This window comes from Diplotaxodon limnothrissa, linkage group LG11 (genome assembly GCF_057381915.1).
Source record: "Diplotaxodon limnothrissa isolate DT_005_m linkage group LG11, D_limnothrissa_male_GT1.1, whole genome shotgun sequence".
In the NCBI taxonomy this organism is placed as follows: Eukaryota; Metazoa; Chordata; class Actinopteri; order Cichliformes; family Cichlidae; genus Diplotaxodon; species Diplotaxodon limnothrissa.
The window spans coordinates 8,010,633-8,028,794 of NC_140606.1; positions in this window are offsets into that span (position 1 = coordinate 8,010,633).

Genomic DNA, 18,162 nt, shown 5'->3' on the forward strand with positions numbered 1-18,162 from the left:
CTGTGAGGATGGCCAATTAATTCGATTTTTCCGGGAGCTAATTTGCAATTCTGCATTAGCCCCAGAGTTGTTCAACACAAGGATCAGGAGGGAGGCTGGAAGAGCAAAATAGAAAGCTAATGAATAATTCCTGCTTTTTTTCTGAATGTCACACACACACACACACACACACACACACACACACACACACACACACACACACACACCTCCACTCCGCGCGTTACTGTGTACCACAGGAAGACTGCAGCAAAGGAAGTGTTTGATGCTGGGAACTCAGGTATGTTTTCAGCCCATATTAAACAGGAACGCTCAGGTGTAATTGACTAATAGGTCCTGTGGGAAAGGAGCTGCTCCATTAAAAACAGGAAGGGAAGCGGTGGGAGACTGGTTTCACCTTAGATCTGGTGAGCAATGTTTGCATTCAAGTGAGACGTTCAGATGCATTTTGCACCAAACCATGCGTGTAAGTGGAAACACAATGTAAATTTGGCTCATGAATAAGAAAAATTGATTATGTGAAACGAGGTTGGCATAAGTAGCCTTACAGGAGGTTTTGTAGTTATAAAGAAGAAACCTGATATGGGTGAAAAAGTCTCGCGTTGTCGTGCACGAACTGGTTTTCACCCACACGAATTCCTCTTCCTCTTCTCAGATGGCACAAGCCAATAACGAGTGCTTTTCCTTTCTCAGACATTTCACCTAGACTTAACAAGTATTGTCAATAACATCATCAGGCACTATAATGGTGTTGATTGGGCGAAATATACCGTAGCTCAGAGACCTCTTTAACACATTACTGTTTAGTGCGCCTGGCAGTCAAACAGGAATTTTTGAACGTTTTTGAACACATCAAGTACCACAGTGGTTTACCACATTTAATTATACTGCTAGCACATCACACATTTTTTAAGAAATAAAGAAGAAATGTATGCAGCTATAGAGCTGTCAGTAAATATTTTGTCCCTTTACTGAAATCTCCAGTGCAGATGCATAACTCAGGAAGTCTCCATTCCTGGGGCCCATTGGGCATAACTCAGACTTCCTCACTGGTTCTGAATCCCCAGTGTTGTATATGTAATTACATTATACATTTATTTTCTGCAATCGAATTGAACTTAATGCCTTTTTAAAAAATGCTATTTTAATTAATTAAACAGATCAGTTGGCTGGATCATGAAAAGTGAACCACTGACTTACACGTTTCTTAAACACCAAATTAAATTGTCTTTAATTTGGTGTTATATCTCCTGTGTGTGTGTGTGTGTGTGTGTGTGTGTGTGTGTGTGTGTGTGTGTGTGTGTGTGTGTCCTCAAAGAGCTGTAATAATGTGTGCCTATCTAGAATAGCTCCATTATTTGGCTTTATGAGTGAAACACTCTCAGGTATAAATGTGAAAATGTGCTAAAACACAACATTGCGCCAACAAATTTTCAGGTTACAGCAGACATCAAGAATATATTTTCATTTTTGTTTGTGCATTTCTATTCAACGTCATTGAAAAAAATTCTGTTTCCTAATTATTTTTGTTTCCTTTCACTCTGGGACCGTGTGTACATAATTTTGTTCCACCTCATGTTAACATGTGATGCGAATGACAAATAAAGCTCCTTGAATCCTTGAATCCTTAATATAAGTAACACAAATAAAAAAAATCCTTCTGTTCAGGTTGCTTGTACGTGTGGTCAGCCTGTTTAATGCTGCTGATGTTATATGTTCTTTAAGCTTTAAAATACTGTTTTTGCTGTAACAGGCAGAATGTGTTCATTTTTCTCTCAAATGTTATATACAAATGTTAAGGACTGCCAGCCGCGCACAGTGGCCACAAAAGCACCAAACTTTATGCTAATATGCACAAACCTGAAAATATTTATACTCCAACTGACAAAAACTCCAAATTTGTGTCATAAATCAGTCATCAAGCTTTGGAACTTGCTGACTGATTTCTGACCGTAACTTGAAGAGAGAACTGGTTTCAGGATTACTGAATGGATAACGGTCTTGGGGGAATTCAACAACAAATGATAACATCAGAGCGTGGATGTCAAACTCATTTTACATTTCTGGACACATACAGTCCATTTTTACATTTCACTATTTATATATCCGCATTTATTCCTTCCTATATCTTAATAGAACAAAAAACCCAACAGTATGTCTCAGTTTTTCTTCATGGTAAAAATGCTGCTGTTGTAAATGTGAGCAGTTTGTCAACACAAGTCTTTGGGCTTAAATCGTGAAAAGTAAATATGTAAAATTACAGAAAAGATTTTGATAATCCGTTTTAGAGATTGTCCCATAATCTTTGCTAATTCAAAGGAAATGTCAGATTTTTAAAAATAATTTTAGTTATTAATATTAGAAGACAGGATCATATCACCCCTATTCTAGCTAACCTCCATTGGCTTCCTGTCAAGTACCGTATTGTTTTTAAAATTCTTCTATACACTTTTAAAATCTTAAATAACTTGGCACCCAGTTATTTGATTGACCTTCTTAATTTATATATCCCTACAAGGGCACTCAGATCCTCTAATCAGGGGCTCCTAATGCAACCAATGTCTCGACTAAAGACGAAGGGGGATCGTGCCTTTGCTTTTGCTGCACCAAAACTGTGGAACAGCCTGCCGGTTGATGTCCGTGCGTCGGAAACTATTCAATCTTTCAAATCACGGTTAAAAACCCATTTGTTTAAGCTTGCCTTTCAAACTACTTAGCTTAATTTCTTCCCGGTTCATGCTTGTTGCAATAGTACCATCCTATAACTGTATTTTTTTGTTGTTGATTGTTTTCTTTTTGCTGTAAACCTGCAAGTATGGCTCGTCTGTGAAGCACTTTGTTGTACCTGTGACTTTTAAATGTGCTATAGAAATAAAATTGAAATTGAAAATTGAATTGAAAATTATTATTACAATTGCAAAAAAATACCCTACGCAAAAGCAAAGAAGAGCTTTTCTTGATTATCTATTATTTAATTACTCTGGTGTAGTATGGATGGACATGGGAGAGGTCTTTATCGGTAGGAAAAGCGGTAAAACATAAATTTAAAGTTTAGTTCAAAATTTCCTTCACATTGTTCAAAGCCATTCAGTCTTTGCTTCAATCTTTGCTGGGCCGATTCTGGCCCGCAGGCCTTATGTTTCCCCGTCCTGCTCCAGGGGATCTGCTTCACTCTCGCCAACTCACTTTGTTAATTGTAATCTAGATCCCAAAGTCCATCACACACTAAAACGCAACATTATAACAAAGAGGGATGGATCGACCGTTACTCATCTGCACAGAAAAGCCCGTCTGTGCTCACAAAGCGCAGGTGTATCTAAGCGCCGCCGTTTCCTCCGGTCATAGCAATAAGAAGTGAGTTCCCGTTGCTGGTCTCCTAGCTGCACAACCACCTCATTATTTTGTTGTCATTGAATGAACTTAATTCAATGTATAGGCCTTGGGCTCTGTTCGACTTTGTCAAGTAAATGAGAAGACTAATGGCGCATCTCCTTATCAGTTGTGTTTTTGTATTGTGGTAATATATCTGCTGACAGACACTGATGTATCAACTAATTACCGTATTGTAGCCATTAAAAAGGGGTGTTTAGACATTGGGCTCTGTAGTAATTTTCTGGTGTCTGTGTCTCTGCGTGTGCATTTCCTGATGCCATCTTTGACAGACGCTGGTGCTGATTAATTAAAAATTATTGAAATGAATGAAAGGATGTTACCTTTGTGTCAAGAACTGTAATATCCAGCTATTCCATGCTTTACCTCCAGTTATGGTGATTATATGCTTATTAAAAAATTACATTTATATTATGTGCACTTATGTGTTTCCTTTTTTGGAGACGCCCACACTCACTCTGCTTATACACGAATGACTCAAAACTGATTATTAACATAGTCATTAGGGTATACCTGTAACTTTATATCTATTCAAGTACATTTCTTATATCTTCCTGCCACCCAGTGCCTCCCTTTCTCTTGTCTTATTTCTATTTTTGAAATGTAAAAATTCCTGCAGGGGGTAAAAGAAGAAGAGAGACTGGGGAGAGAGAGAGAGAGAGGGGAGCACTGGGCATTGGAGAGAAATGCAATGCATGGCCTGGAGCCTAACGAGTAATAAAGTCATTAATTCAGCTGATTAAGTTAGCCTTTGGGTTAAAGAAAAATCATATCCGTCTCCCTTTGAGATGTGACTGGGGAAGCACAGAAGAGGGAGAAGCCAGCTAATTAGTGCTGAAAAACAGGAGGGGGGCCAGAGAGGGAGATGGGAGAAAGTGCGTGTGTGTGTGTGTGTGTGTGTGTGTGTGTGTGTGTGTGTGTGTGTGTGTGTGTGTGTGTGTGTGTGTGTGTAATAGGGAAGAGGCGTAGGGGGTGCGTATAGGTGTTTCGAGTGAACTACTAATGAGGCATGTTTGGGGTGAGGGAGTGACAAGCTCATCAAAAAAGCCCGCTTGCCAGGCGAGCCATTTCTCTCAAAGAGTTTGCCCGGCTACCTTTGAGCCTGACGCTGCCACTTAATGATGTGAAACCAGAGAGAGAGGGAGAAGTTAGGGTGAAATGTCAGTTTGCTTGCAGTTTAATGAGCTTGTTGTTGGATGCAGGATAAGAAAGCACAGCGAAAAGAGCAACAGGAGATGCAGAAGCAAGATCCCAACCCCCCACCACCCCAACCTCCTCGAGCTATGAGAGGAGCTTGTTGAGTGTTAACTTGTAAAACTGTGCTGCTGAAATGAGTTGTGCTTAAAAAATATTTAGTAATTCCAGATATCAACATCTTCTTGGACTGTAAAAACAAACTCTTTACCTGATTTAAATGTAGTAGATCTTCTGTTCAAGATGGGATTTCAGTTCTGTTATGACCCGTTGTATTTGTGAAGTCTGCGGTGGTTTCTTTTATTGTGTCAAAAAGGCAAGCCTTGATTTTCATTTTCAGGAAATGGAGAAAAGACACAGGGAGGTAAATCTGGCAAATAAAGCAGGTGGAAGAACAAGGCTGCGCTTTCACATGGGTACTGTTGCATGCACCACGTCTCTGCTGCAGAGATTCTGCAGTAGAAGTCCACAGTAGCTTTTGATCACCAGTTACTAGTAAAGGCCAGTGCCTATAAATACCGAAATGCACTCCATGTCCAAGGTAAATGTAAATCAAAGGATAATAGATTTTTTCCCCTTCCTTTTACATCAACCATATACTTTAATCTTTGTCTTTCCTTGGGGAGAGTATATTTTCATTTTTGATGTGCATTTCTATTGTGGGTCAGTCTTTTATGCTTTTAAGGTTAAACATGGGTTTTCAGAAAGGTGGTTTCTTTCTTAAACTGCTTAGTGGGATTGCTGTTGCCATATGATAAGAAGATAGACAACGAAAGGAAATAAAAATTTTGTTGATCTTGCTTTGCAGTACAGGGGTGACATATTTCAGTCATTTCAAGCAGAGACCTTCAAACCCCTCAGATTTTGTCTTACTGAAATAATCAAAAAGCCACAAGGCAATATTAGTGGCTGTGAAATACTATCAAAGAAAGAAATTAAGAGTAATTTTCTTTCTTAATTCCCAATGATTGCCATCAACAGTATTAGCATTAGAAGAAAAGTTAAACTACATGTATACATAAATCATCACTCTTTAAATTCTATCTTATTGAAACCATGTAGCTAATGGGAAACCACAAAAAAGAGACTCTGATCTAATGAATGAAATAAATAATGAACCACTCGGAGCAAAATGCTCCTGACTGAATAGAGGCAAAGTGGAAATTTCCCCTTGGTGTGATTTACTCATCTTATATATGCCTGTAGGACCATCTCTGCGCAGAAACAGTATTACCATTACACGTGTATATTGTTACAGCATCTCATTTCACAAAGAACCATCATCATTTTCTGCTCCCTTTCTGCACAAGGGAGCCGCTGACCTCTGCATGACTTCAATCTAACTCCTGGATTGTTTTCTATTGTGTGTCTCAAGCAGCGGGGAAACTGGGCTGCACTGTGTGCCAGTGGCAGGAGTCAAGCCTTTAATACTGAGCAGGATTACACTGCATGTAAGAACTGAGGAGGGAAGTGATTCCTAATAGGAGCAACGATGATGCCTTAAAAATGTGGGGCTATTCTTTGTCTTTTATCTTTGCATGACTCATTCAGCATTTGCAGCTGATTATGTGCTTTGAATAGGGATGGATACTGTTACACTTTGAAAACACTGTGTGAGTATAAAAAAGTGGAACTGATTGAGGAGACTAATGAGAATTTATGGATTTCCAGAATGGTGACCACATCACATGAAGGACAACTAGGTTGGCTGAAGCATGTATTTTGAATAGATGAGGCATGATCCATCATGAACAACAATGTGTTATGCTTGCCACTTTTGAGACTCCTCAAAACATGGTCTATTGTTGTAGTTTGATTTAAAGTGAGTGTTTTTTGTGTGTAATTTTTAAGGAGGCAGTTACTCGGTAGTTTTGTCATAACATAATACAGTAGATTAGACTTTGAATTGCAAGTGTTCAGAGCATTCAGTTTTTATGGTTTCTCTGGTGATTTGGAGGAACACAGGACTACAGGAGGGATAGGCTCCTGGATGGATGGCTGGATGGATGGATGGATGGATGGATGCATGGATAGATGGACGTACAAATGGATGGATGGATGAATGGATGGACGAATGGACGGATAGATGGATGGATGAACTGAAGAATGGATGGACGGATGGACAGATAGATGATGAATGGCTGGATGTTTCCAGATATGGATTGATATCTGAAAATTTCATGAGTACCTGGAAAGTTCTTCAGTGGTCGATGTCAGTCCACTGCAGAAATTTCAGTGGTTAGTTCAACAGTACTAAGATTTCCTTCATAGAGTTGTCATGGATTTATTTCATCAGTGAAATTGATTCTCCATTAACGACATGATTCTTGCTAGTCTGTTTTGACCCTGTTTTTCCCAGTAATGAGATACTTTCAGATCAAAAATGCATCAGATATGTGAAAAGTAACACTTAGCTTCAACCTCATGGCAGGATAGTGTTGGTTATGGATGCTTTTTAAAGTGGCTAATATTTTATGGAGATTTCAAACTTAATTACCAAACGTAAAACTTTTGGGTCACCAGGGGTGCTCACCTCTCACTGGGAATCATTTCTTTCAGTTTCAGTTTTTCAGAAATCAGTTTTTTTTTCTGTAAAATTACACCCATGTTATCTGCATACAACTCACAAGTCTTCCTGCTACACACAGCAGTGATAAAGATTTATTCCTGAATTTAGTCAGAGCGCAGGGCCATAAAGTACAAAGTGATACAATTGTGCTAAGAATCTGAAGTGAAATTTTGATGCATTTTCAGTGTTTGCAGAGACTTTCTGCATTCTGCTGCCAATATGGAAAGCTGCTAAGTGTAGCTTTAATGTCCTATAGCAGTAGGAACATAAGGGCTTCCAGGGGTTAGCATCCTGTCTACTGCCTGGGTACATCTGGTCCCATGGCAAACACAGAGAATCTCCTTTGTCAGCGTCTACAAAGGCAGAGAAGGAGAGAGGAAAGAGAGAAAGAGGGACTCTGCTGGCCTTCTTTATAAACCAATTCAAAGGACTCTCTTCTGGAGTCTGTTAGAATAGCAGAATGTCTTCTTCAGTTGCAGAGAGGGACAAACAAATGTGCTCTGTGGCGTCTGCCAAATAACCTTGGCTGCTGCTATTGAAATGGTGGTCAATCAAGAGAAAAGGAAAGAGATCAGAGGGAAGAGAAAGCCGTGAAGCAGCAGAGAGGGGCAAATGTGATGGTGAATGAGAAATAAAGTACAGCAAAGTTAGATGGTAATAAAAAAGGGAAAAGGTGAAGGTGAAATAAATAGAAAATGAGTGAAAAGGTTAAGGCAAAGAAAAAGGTGATATGACTAAAATACAAAAAAAGTATTTACATGTGAAGCTAAATGGAAAAAAAGAATAATAAAAACAAGAAATCTACTTTTTAGTTATCTCTCCAAAGCAAATCAGTCCCCTCACAATTTAAAAGTTAACTGCATGTTCACTCTGTAGCTAACTTAAGGTGTTCACCAAATGCATAATAGTAAGGCGCTAGAATCCACCTGCGGTAGATAGATTGGACACGTTTTCAAATGTCAGTCTCCAAAAAACTCTTGGTCTTTAAGAATGAATGTGTACTGGTTACTGCGATCTCTTCACTGTGGACATATTTTACAATAGATTTATTTAAGGTAGTACACAAATTAGCCACAATCCAACACCACAGTGATGTAAATCATTTCAAATATACATTTAACTGAAAATATGAAAAAGACAATATCACAACTGTTAAAAACTGAAAATGTTTTGTTTAATTTTTTTTTTTGACAATTCAAGCCAGAAAAACTTTTCACAAGATCCCTTTAACTCAGTTCATGCCCATTTTATGTGGACTCTACAACACATTTTTAAACATTTGCATTGCTCTGGCCTTGTTTTCTCCATTAGCTATTATAATTTTCAAACAGGTGTTAATGAGAGTGAATTGGTTAAAAAATTGAACATCATATGAACAGTCCTAACAGTCGAACTAACCTCCATGTTTCTTGCACAGATTCTACTTTGTTATTTAAAAAAATATTAAGCCTAGTTTATGCATCATAAAAAGATAGTGGAGCAAATGTCTTACACTGATAGCATTTAACATTTATTTGCTACAAAAATTATTATTTTGTAAATTTTTATATTTGTTGTTGTTATTGCTTGTGTACGGTGTCCTTGAGTGTTTTGAAAAGCGCTTTCTTAAATAAAATGTATTATTATTGTTATTATTAAGAAGGAAAATTAAAATGCCTTGTGTCAAAAGCACGAGTGTTATGAAAGTTGATGAGGCATTAAGATTCTGTAGCCTGGCATTACTTCAAACTGATATCATGGAGCCTGTCACAAACTAATATACTGACTAATCAGCTGCCACTCTTCACATGCCTCCACACGCAGCCTTTTCTGTTCTTATTCCTTCCCTATGGTGGGTTCATGTTCAAGGACATCAGTTAACTGCAAAATGTCAAGTCTCAGAGCTCAACACAAGTTTCAGCAACCTTCTTTCTTGCTGGCTATTATACTTATAATGTACTTTCTGCCATAAGGAAGATTATGTACATTAAAGTTTGGACTTAAATAGGAGAATGTGAGGACGAGGAACACAACATAACATAAAATCTGTGACTATACAGTCCAGCATACTGTTTTAAAATGAGGCAATTTTCCACATTATGTTTTCATGGATGTTGTACCTTTAACCACACACTGAACTCATAAAAACATATTTTTAAATGGTGTAATACTGCAGCTACCAGAAGTAGTTATTTTGAAGTACTCATGGTTTACAGTAACTGACAAATATGTTTAAAATGTTTTAAGGTGTACTTATATTTAAAGAAAATGAAGACATTTAACTTCAGAATAAAATATGTTTAACCAACAGAGATTATTTTGGCCCATTGCATCCCCGGCTGTGTTATCCACGGTCACTGTTCGGTTAGGTCCAAGGTAACATTCTCAATTTGAATTCAGCTGATGAGGCTTATTAGTATCCCACTCACCTCTTCTGTTCTACTTTTCTTTCTCTGTCACATCTTCTATAATTTTACAAAATGTTGATTGCATTTTTGTCCATAAACAACAAATAAAATGGGCAACCAGGACAGTACAAATCCATTTTCAGAGACTCTTTAACGTGATGAAGAAAGCACGGTGATGGATGTATGTGGACAAAAATGGAAAGTGTGATGGCACTAGGCTGATAGCAGGTGACACTGCCTGTTCTGAGCCAGAGATGTGCCAGCCTCAACAAAGGGACAAACCAGCAGGGATAGAAGAACTCCCTGTGGTCCTGTTTACTAAGCTAGAGAGGGACTCAGAAAGAGAGCGAGAGAGAGATGGTCAGGCCAAAAGGATCAATAGATATCCTGAAAGAAGTTCTAACAGGCGCTGGCATCAGAGGAACATCAGTTGATTTGAAGCTCTAATGGAAGCCTTAAAAGGATTGGCTGAAGAATAAAGGAACACGGGGAGGCAGAGAGACAGGAGAAATAGATGGAAAGGAGCAGCTGAGTTAAGAGAAAGAGGAGGAAAGAAGTGGGATTGTTGGGGAAAGTGGAATTTAAAAGCACTCGGCACCATCCGCCAGCCCTCCGCTCGCCCTCTTCCCCGCCCCGTGGCAGAAGTGGAGAAATGGAAAAACGTTAACGGATGAAAGCTTTCCAATGAACCTGTTACAGAAAAGTTGTTATGCTTGGCCCGGTTTATATCCTCTTCACCGTCCCTGTAAGAGTTTACTATGGCAATAAGGGATTTATATTTTCAAGGGAGTTTTAATGCCATTTCAAAGGAAGAATTAATTAGCAGTCAGCTTTAGCGTTTTTACACCAATTTCACACACCTTCAGTGACAGTAATTGCTTTAGGGTTATATGAGAAATGTTCAAAGTGCAGTATCTTGTCCTAATTAAAAATGAATCTATTTGGGTGTGTATGGAAATATTTCTTTTGGACAGATGTTTGTTTTGCTGTGTTTCTTTATAAGTGTGTGTGTGTGTGTTGTTCATACAAATATATCTTGGGAAACTGACATGTGATAACTGATCACTAGGAAAAATTAAACCCATTTCTTGTATCTCCTCAAATAAACTAATGAATGTATCATCAGTGATATCTGCACTATATCAGCATTGTTTTCTTACCATAAATGTGACATTATGGAAAAGATGGAATGTACAGAATGATCATGACTTGTTGTAAATTCAGCTGTGACTAAATTGAACGTTTTCAGGGTTTTTGACTGGTCTAATGCTTTTCACCCATCTCTCAACTATGAATATGATTTATCTGTTAAGACAGGCTGTCTGAGCTCCTCTTCAGTTAGAATAAAAAGAGGTCCACGATTTGTTAAGTAACACACAATATATTTCCATCACTAGCTTCAGAATTTAGACACATAAAATATGTTATGTGTCGAGCTAAAAGCTGTAGTTCTTATCGTTCATGCTAGGAACCTTTTCACAAAGAGGTTAACCGTATAGATTGGATTCCCAGAAAACATAAAAAAAAATCATAGGAGGTTCTGAAAAACAAGGTGATAACAATATCCATATTTCATATTCTATATCTGACTTGAAAACGAACATTTAAAATGTATGTAAAACATTGTAGTTTGCTTTTTCTAGTTGGCCCGATCGAATCTGTTAATGTAAAATAATTTGTTCTGTGAATGCAGTGGAAGCATATTGTACAAAGTTAGCATGATCTATGAAAACAAAATATCACCCTAATAGAATCAGGAGGATTGAATGGGAGGATTGAATTACCTATGACTTTCCATACATTTCTACATAAAAGGTCAGCAGTAGGGATGGGTACCGGCACCGGTTCTGACATAAACGGGTAGTAACCAGACCGAAAAGCAGCGCACATTTCGGTGCTTTATTTCGGTGCTTTTTTTCCCCTGAGATGTCATACACTTTGGATTCTAGCCAATCATTTTACCTTTGCAAGCGTCGTAGGCGGGCCCAGGTAGTACGTTCTTTTAGAGCAGAGCTACAGATTAAAAATGCCCAAGGCGAAGCGGTCAAAAGTCTGGCTGTACTTCACAGCAAAAGATGCAAACTCAGCAGCCTGCAACAAGTGCTTCAAGCTGAAACTGTGCAAAGGAGGCAACACCTCGAATCTGACAACGAACCTGGTGACGTATAGCATTTTGTTAAAAGCCGAGAAATGCGCCGTATTCGATAGCTTGAAGCAAGACCTCACACCGGTACATTTACTGCGGGTGGGTTGCCTGTTATTGGACCCAGAGTTAGCAACATCCCCCAAGAACCCGAAGATTAGAGTGCTGGCCCGCAGCCCTGCCAGTGTAGCAGAAATGATGACGGATGATGATGGCAGCAGCAGCCGTTCTTCTCTGTGTGAGTAGCTTAATGTTGTTCGTCTGTAATTCACGTTGAGTAGGCTAACCACGTTATTAAATTAATGCATGTAAGGTGAACTAGCAAACACGGTCGTAGTTACATGCGGCTGTCTTCTTGTTTGATGGCAGATATTCCCTTCACCCTGGCCAAAAAAGGCGAATGACCAAAGAAAAAGTGGGAAACAGCTAAACATGAGAGGTTTTTGTACAAAGTTAGTGTTTTTTCAATTGTTTAAGCACTGCTTCCAGCCAAGAGTGATACCATAAACCCCCTATAGCTGCAGAAAAGGCTAACATTGTTATCTTTTTACACAAAAACAGCTAAACATGAGAGGTTTTTGGACAAAGTGTGTGTTCTCCATTCTTTAAGCACCGGTTCGAGCACCGTTTAAGCACCGGCACAGTTTCAAAAGTACCGGTTTGATACTGGTATTGGATAAAACCTAAACGATACCCATCCCTAGTCAGCAGACAACAAAACCTAAAGCACACCCAAGCTATGCTGGCATGCTTCTTTTTTTCTTTTTTTTTTGTATTTTAATGAGAAGAGGGTTTCCCCTGGTGTGCCTAGCTGTTTCGCCTTTTTCTAATTATCCTTGTATGAATTTTAACATGCTAACTGAGGCCTGTAGAGGCTGAGATAGAGCTATTGGGTTTTTGGAGTTTCTCTGAGCTTTGCAGTTTCTGGTCTTGAGATGAATTAACTGGAAAGTCCAGAGAACATGGATAACTGTCTTTAGTGTTTTCCTTACATCCATCCATTCATGTCAGGGTTATGGTGGGGTCTGGATCCCCCTGTGACACCTAGAATAGGCTAGCTGTCACAGAGTAAGTTGTAGGGCACAGCCATTTTTGGGCAAGTTATTTTGAAAAAGTAATTAATTATAGTTACTAGTTACTTCTTCAAAAAAAAGTAACTGAGTTACAAGATTCTAAAAGTAGTTAATTACTTGAAAAGTAACTATTGCGTTACTTTTAAAAAAATGTTTAACCTTCTAGGGTCCAGGGTATAATTGGCCATTTTAACTACTTTTGATTTTCCCTGTACATTTCACCTTTAAAAACTATTTACTTTGCCTTGTTTGGTATCATCCTTTTCAGCACAATCTCACGCGTCTGAGTTTACAGTTATGTTTTCATTTTGACACACTGTATTAACACAATTGATCTAAAATCAGACAAAAAACATAAAATTCGAGTAGAAAAAGTTATATTTTTTACTGTAACAACCACAAACATGTTTAGTGAATCATATTTCATAACTTCATAACTATTTACATAACAATAAGCTGTTCTGCATTCAGTAAGATGCCACACAAACACCTGCAAATATTTCTGTCCACTATAAAGGAGAACATCACAGCATGATACCTGCAGGCCTGACAGCAGCAGGTGTGTCACTCCTGTTTCTACCTGGAGACAGCAGTCACCTCATTGTTCTGACACACTGTACAAAACCAACCACAACACTACGCACTAACTATACAAGACTCAACTACAGCTGAATTAGAACTAGCAGTTAACTTCACCTTACTAACTGCATGGGAGGAAGCTGGAGTACTTGGCAAGAACCCACGCAGACAAGGGAAGACAATGCAAGCGCCACACAGAAAGGCCCCAGACTGCATTCAACTCAAGGACCTTCTTGCTATTAGGTGACAGTGCTACCTACCATACCCTCACCTTGAATATTTTCCACTTATGGATAATTTCTTGGCAGTTAACTTCTTGGATAAGTTCTTGGTGGAGTCCAACACCCACCGGGAATGAGTCTGGCTGATTGTCGGCTATGCAGACCAAGCTCTTTCAACGGTTGTATATATGTATATTTAACAGCTGCTTTGGGAGTATGAGGTATCGGGCCTTACAGCCTGAAAGCACCTCCCATAGAAAAACCTGAAGGACACAGCCAGACTTTTGCAGGAAAGCTGAGGAGTGTGATGCCCCTATAGTTGGAGCAGACCCTCTGGTGCCCCTTCTGGAAGATGGGAACCACCACCAATCCAGAGGTACTGCCCCTGACCTCTAGCAACATTGTAGAGGTGTGTCAGCCAAGACATACAACATCCAGAGTCTTCACTAACTCAAGGCAAACCTCATCCACCCCAGTGGCCCTGCACCAAGGAGTTGTTTAACTGCTTCAGTGACCTCACCCCGCTGATGGACGAGTCATAACCACTCTTTCCCAGACCCCTCTACGGAAGAAGTGTCAGTGGGATTAAGGAGGTCTTTGAAGTATTCCTTCCACAAGTATTTCTTCCAAAAATATCCTCGTCCGAAGACATCAGCACTCCACCCACACTATACACAGTGCAGGTAGAGCACCTCTTCCCCCTCCTGAGTTGCCTGACATTTTGCCAGAATCTCTTCAAGGCAGTCCAAAAGTCTAACTCAGGTTTCTTGCCCACCATGTCCCAGTCGTTAGTCTCGGTAGCTGGGGATCGGTCCCAGATCTCTGCTCCTGGCTGCATCCCCAACGGCTCCACTCGTGGGTGTTGGGCCTACATGAGGAAGTCTGACCATGACTCAATAAAGGCTTATTAGCAACAGAATGTTGGACTCTATCTAATCATTCCAAAATAATCACATTTTTTCCTCATATATCCTTGCAAGAATCCAAACCTTTCACTATCTTTTAGGTTATCTTTTTCTCGGCCCTGTGTTTGGAGAAAAAAGAAAGCAGTTAATAGGACTTTTTTTCTGATCATCCCAGAAGATTCCAATTACAGCACTGTTTGGAGATCAGTGAGATTACAGTGTATCTAAGGAAAAACAATCAGCGCCTATCTGATTCCCGTCTCTATCAGGAGACACATCTCTGTAATAAAGTCTCTCATTTCTCCTCATTGTCTTTTCTATCTCTCTTCATCTTCCTTTATCCCCCTACCTTCATCTGAATTCTCCTTTATTTTGTATTACTCTCTGTCATTTCTTCTGCTTTCATTTGGTAGCTTTCCTCACTCTGATTCTCATTCTTCTCAGACTTCTCCTTCGTTACTGTCTCCTTTCCTCACGTTTTCTTTAACCAGTGCACGTCTGCACACATGGAAAACCTTCCCACTTCCTTTCCCCTCCATCATGCGTGACACTACCACATAATATTACCACGGGGGATTACTGAAGCAGGCCTGAAGGTGGTGCACGTACACAAAGAGCTGAGTGCAGCAGAGCGGGGGTTTTTTTTCTTCCGTTTTTGTTCCCTCTCACCTCAATAATGAAAATATCACAGGAGACCCGGTGGGTGGTGATGACCTTTGGAGAGCACTGCGTTTTCGCCTCGCTTGCTTGCTCTTTCGTAAAATGCCCGGCCACCCGTCTCACCCCCATCCTCTTCCTCCGCCTCTGGGCGATGCAGCTAAGCAACTGCAACGCACTGAGAGCTTGTAGATCTATACTCTGTGTAAATAATTTATTACTGGCTGAAAAGGGGAACGAGAGGAAGAGCAGTGCTGTGAAAAGAATGATGATGACAATGGCGAAGGAAGGAAGCAAATTACTACGAGTTATAATAAACTTCATTAAAGTTGCAATAACCTCACTAAACATAACTTATGCCAATATTATTGTACTGATGAACTTACATCCATTAGTAAAAAGGCCAACGGAAACATAAATCCAGCAATTTGTACTTTCATTTTTGTGTTCATCCACATGTTGAAAGTCAGATGCTTCCCATCAGCTGCAGCAGCTTGAGGTACATATCATGATATCAATCCTAACTGCTGGTCCAGAAACCGTGAACAGATGTATGTATTATTGGCACCATTATGTTGAAATGTCAGCATGCCTCTGTGCTGTACAAAGGCAGGATCACAGCATGCCCTGTCAGCTATCCTGCAGGTAATGAATTGGCTCAACAGTTCAGATATGTCACACTGATGTGCAGAAAATGCTGTATATATGCATTTGTTTTTAGTTTCTGTCATTATTGTGTGCACCTACATGTCTTTAGCAGACAGCAGATTACACTTTGAAGTCAAGGAAGGGATTTAGGATCCCTATTTAAAAATATTTTTGTAGCAGAAACATTAGACGTCCTACTGCTCGCGTATTGCTGCAAGAAATACTATCTGTTAGGCTTGAACACATCAAATTTCTCTTTATTTTTGATGGGGAAGACATCTTTTTAAAATGAAAAAGAAAAGGGTTTTAAATAACATACAAATACAAGAAAATATATATTTAGGAAAAATCCCACCTCATTGTGCATGATACAAGAAAAGACTTAAAGAAACTTCCAGGTCAAATATACAACCATAATTTTTGTGTATTTTTTTTAAACCTGTCTTTTCTAATAATTAAAGCACTTGGTGTTCCATTACTGCTTGATTTTAGTAATAAGTTATCACTGCTGCAGTCATTTTAACGATGTTATATGTACTCTGTTTGCACCTGACCTCAGTGACCTATGGGGATTGATTGCAGTATCGACGTGACCCTTCCTCTACTGATCAATGTGTTGTGATGTTGATCCACAGGATCCATTGGTGGTAAAGGACAGGGGTGGAACGCAGGCATCAGTTAGAGCTGATAGAAATGAAAAAAATATATTTCTCTTTGCTTTTCCTCCATAATTTTCCTTTTTCCTATTCTTTTCTCTTCTTTCCTCCATGTTTCAAGGTTCTGCACAAAACTCTATTTTCATTACAAACATGTGCTATTGCGCTCACTTCCAGCTCCATATTTGCACGATTTGAGGTTTAGAAAAATCCTTTATTTTAACAAATTCTTTTTATTTTAAACTGGCCTTGGTGCAGCCTTTGAGTTCTGTTCGCTTTCTGAAAAACAAACAAAAAAACTACTGTAGCTCCTTTTTCTTTCCGTTATGTTAATGCTTGCCTGATTGGCTGCCCTTCATGAAGAGAATTTTTGGGTGATGCTCATAGCCAGAGCTGTTAAGTCTAAGATGCACGAGTCTTTAGTTCACAGGAATTACTCTCGCTTAATCTGACCTCAATTATTTAAAACTTTGTCCACGTTTAATAGTAAGCATCAACCACTGCACCAGCGGACATATGACAGAACATAAAAGCACAATAGGTCCCCCCAAATCTGCTTTATAACTGTAACTTTGCAGATTTGTCTGGAAAGGAGAGGAGAGGAATTTTTAAATATGGAGACTTTAATCCACTGTCCAAACAATCAGCGCTGAAAGCACCCAACTGCACAACAAAACATATTGTGTTATGGTAGGCCTTATCCCAGGGTAGTCATTACTATGTAATGATATTCATGAGCTGGGCCTGCCATACGGCTGTGAAAGTGTTGTATGTGTTTCATGCTATAGATCCAGCCAGCATCTCCTCAGGGCCATTTGGCTGAGGCCTAATGACCGAGGCCGAGCGAATCCCCCGGAGGGGCGCGCGCTGCAGTCTCATTTGTAAGGAGAAAGCTCTGATGATGGCTTTGAAGGAATGTCACACTGGTGCCTCAGTTCATGTTGCCTCTGGTTAGCCCTAACCCCATCCTCAAACACGAGCACACACACATGGCCTGCCCTGCAGAAATACAGACAAATACAAAGAGGAACATCTTACTCTCTCTCCCTCTGTGTATTTGCATCTGTACACATTCACAGAGAACAACGCACACATACGCAATGGGGCCCTCACAGTAGGGGCCGCAGTAATAGGCACCCTGCCATCTGGAGACCCCGTCCAGGGAGACGTAAACAATAGAGGCCACTCAATATGGCACAAGACATCATCAGCGTACATGAATGTATGCGCGCGTATGTGTTGTTAAAAGAACTGGGGAAATGACGGGATCTTCCCCACCTAAACCAGTGTTTTCTCACCCCCTGCATCCACCCTGAGGCTGTTAGGTGCTGCCACTATCCATGGGGCGATGGGCCCGTACATTCTGAATAATGTAAAACCTCATTTATTCAGTACTTAAAAGATGGACCATGTCTCTACGTGTTTGGAGCATCTGCTGTTTATTCAGTTAACTTTTTTCAGTTAACGAGTTCTCGTTTTTTCTAAAACCAAGCCACATTCTGTTTACGTCTCCTTTCTATGTCAGTTTGTTTGCCTGTTTTGCTTTTTTTTTTCTCTTTTTCAAAATATAAAAAAGGACTCACTCAAGAGTGCTGCACTTGCAACCATGGTAGCCACTAATTGGAACAAAAGCAGCCTACTGCTGCAAAAGACCAGCACAGAAGCGAGCCAGATGCAGACTCAATCAGTTCTACATGGAAAAACAACCTGTAAATATACATCGCTCTCTGTAGTGTATTTAAG